Here is a 3,520-nt window from a genome sequence, read left to right as displayed (position 1 = left end):
CTTCCATTGTCTCACTATAGTATGGGGTGCATGTTCCAGGTGAGTTGTATGGGATTTTTTGTAGTAAATGAGCTATTGTGAAAATGGTGGGATAATGATGTTGCCATAGACAGTTAGGTATGAGAAATGTAAACTCCCATGCAGAATACATATCTGTCATGGTAGGATGAATGTGTCCTTCTCCAGGGTGGAAGGTGAGATGTAATTGCCTTGTCAACCAGACGTGATTTGGTCTAAGTAATGGCACTTCATGGAGAGCTTAGCTTGCTTCTGGTGATGGGTCAGGACTATAATGTGGAGAATATGGTTAGGTTAACTGCTAAATGCAGATGTTGTATCCTTCCAGAGAAGCCATCCTGCCAACTTGATGTTACAGTGCATTCTTTGCACTGAGTGCATCATGCTAAGTACTGAATGAGGTACATCTCGCTTTGGTCACTCCTATTCTGTAGAGCCCTTTTGGCATATCTTACTCAGATTTCCTTGACACTCATGTAATCTTTAGTCTCTGACAAGACAGTGAATCATTTGCTAATTCACATGATTGCATGCACTCCTCTTGCACGCCTTTCTCCCCTTAACAAATGAGTGACAATGAAGTGTATTGGTTATTGAACTTTTGTCCCTGGGGACTTTTCCCTTAGAAGTCATAAGGGTGTCTCCAAGGACCCATGCTGTGATAGTGGTCTATTTTAGTTTGGTTTTATATATGGAGTCATGTGTAAAATCATGCATGAGTCATAGATGAAGCAAATAATTTTTTCCTAGCTTCTCACTGAACTCAAGCTGAAGTGAGTTGACAGGTCTTAGAGGTACAAGGGATTTGGAACCAAGGAGCCATCTAACCTTGTAACTGGAGTCCTCTTCACAATGCACAGGTCTTTGAATTCATGGAATGGAGCAATATTTACCTGAATGATGAATGTTTCTCAAAATCTAGAGACTGCCAAATTTACACTTCATTTCAGAAGAGAAACAATGTTGCCATCTGTCCTTTAATCTGAGAGTTGGAAGTCTTTGGATGCCTTTAGATAGGCACTGTGAAGAGCAACCTTCAACAGCTAGGTGAGAATCCTTTGTGTTTCTCCTGCCTGAAGAATTTTAGAAATCTTAGAGGAACTTCTATTTGTATCCTCTTAAGATTTCCAAGTATTTGGACTTCAACAGTTGGTTAGGGCTCTTCCACATTTTCAGTGTTGACATTCAGGGTTGGATGATCATCACAGTGGTAGAATGTTCTGTGCATTTTATGGTGCTTATTCCTTGACTCCTATGTACTGGAAGTCTGTACTCCAGTAAAATATGACCAATGAGTTGCACTTTCTAGGCATGTCCAAAGAAACTATCTCTAACCCCACAGGTTGGGGCTTGGCTTAATGGTACTCAAAAAAATGAAGTGTTTTGAGTTAATCCTCCCTTAGGCTTTTATGGATGGTATGTTAGATACCTAATACTTTTTGTCCATAACCTTATCATTCTAAGAAAGTATATTTTCTAAGTTCTGGTTGGTGTCTCTCCTGGGGAAAGCTCCCTTAGTTTGGTTCCTGTGTCTCAGGACTTGATTTTTTTGTGTGTTCTTTTTTTCCTAAGGAATTCTTTGACCGTTGGACTTTTGTCATGAAACTTGTAGGTCTGATGTCTTCATTGTGCACATTCAAGCCCACACCAGTTACTATTTGGGGCTCTGTACCTGAATTACTGTGGTCTCCATTTGTGTGACCCATTCTGGGTCTTACATAGTTTGGGCAGATGCCAAGTGGAGAACTGTGCTGCCTCTGGCTAAAACTGTGGCTGACATAAAGACAGTTCCTGAAGTAGTATTGTATGCAAAGCTCTTGAAATCAAGAAACAAATGTTTCCTGTACAACTAAAAATGTGCCATATACCTATCACGAAGCAAAGTTCAATTTCATTGGAAAGTATTACAGATTGGAGGGCCTTGCTCAGTGGTACTCAAGGAGCTGTGAGTCTTACAACCATTCTGCCTTGGGCTTTTATGGCTAATGTGCTGAATGCTTTTAAAGTATATGTTTAGCATATTCAGAATTGCTCATCAAAGCTGACTTTCCTTGGAGTCACCTTTAGTTTGGCTTAGGATGTATGATCTTGACTAGGTGTTATCTTAGTACAAAGATATTCTCTTGGTGTTCCTCAGAATCTAACCTTCAGTTATGCTGTGTATGTACGGAATGTTTAAGTTGTGATTGTAAGTGTGGTACCTGAATAAGTTTATAAACCAAAGACATTCTTGTTGAGCCCATAACAGCTTCCCTGTGTATCTGAAGCTGGAAAGGCATGAGCAGAGCTTTTGATCACTTAGGATCACACAGAAGAACAGACATGTCAGGGCATTCATTGCAAGGATTGACCTGACATGATTTGACTGAAAGGGTAGGCTGGATCAAGGTTTTCTCTATACAAGATGCCTATAAATTGATTGCCTACTGAACACTAAATCTCTGCAGACTCAGCTTGTTGGAGGGGCTAGTGAACCCTGGTAGCTGGTTACTAAGGATTATCTGCCTTCAAGACATGTCCATTTGAGTAAATCAGGTTGATTTTCACAATGTAGTCTCAGTGGCCTTGACTTGGCCATAGGAGGTCTGAAACAACCATAAAGACCTATCTCTTGACCCACTGTAACAATGAAATGTACAAGACACTATATTGAAAATGAACTTTACAACTTTGGTGGGGTGGGGAGGGTTGTGGAGCTGGGGAGGTAGGGAAGGAAGGGAGGGTAGGGGAAAAACAAAGGAGATGGGAAATGTACTTATTACCTTACTCATGTAACTGTAACCCCTCTGTACCGTATTTTAACAATAAAAAAATTTAAAAAGATCCATCTCTCTTGAAGCAGTCCATCTTCAAATGAAATCTACATTTTCATGTTACTGTCATGTGACTGTCCGTATCGCCTTGAGCTGGCATGTAAGTTGTATATGTCCATTCTATCCTCTGGTTAGGTCATTGGGTGCCATTGGGGATAATTAGAAACTTGGCTAGCTGCGTCTAGATGTCAACTTGATATTACCACAGAATCTTCTGAAATCCAGTATAATCAGTGGGTTCTCTCCTTTCAGATATCCTGTGACTTCTTGGAAATCATAGCTTGGGAGAATACTTCCATTGGCTATGATTGCCTTTACACTATTTAAAGCCATGATTCTTGAGGATCATCACTTAGTAGGCTCTGCTATAGGTAGCTGTGCTATTTCTAGAAAGGTCTCTCTGAGGGGAAGATCCTAACTATGGACTGTAGTCCTACTAGATTGGTCATTGGTGTGGCCTTATGTCTTTGATTTCTTCATAGACCTGTAGGATTTTTCTCCAGTAGATCAGGTTGCTTCATAAATGTCTTCTATTCTCCCATGGCCCCAGTATTGTGCATTTGTGGAATGTCTATGGTCAACTATGATTTCTTTTAGGAGTCTCCTCAAATACATGTGCCTGGCTTGCTTCTGAGCTAGGGAACAGTTGACCATGAATAGTCACTTGGAGTGGTGGCAAGTGAGCTACT

Source organism: Dipodomys merriami, unplaced genomic scaffold (assembly GCF_024711535.1).
Source record: "Dipodomys merriami isolate MVZ:Mamm:240054 unplaced genomic scaffold, mDipMer1.0.p SCAF_1724, whole genome shotgun sequence".
NCBI classification, from domain to species: Eukaryota; Metazoa; Chordata; class Mammalia; order Rodentia; family Heteromyidae; genus Dipodomys; species Dipodomys merriami.
Note: the sequence above shows the minus strand (reverse complement) of the source record.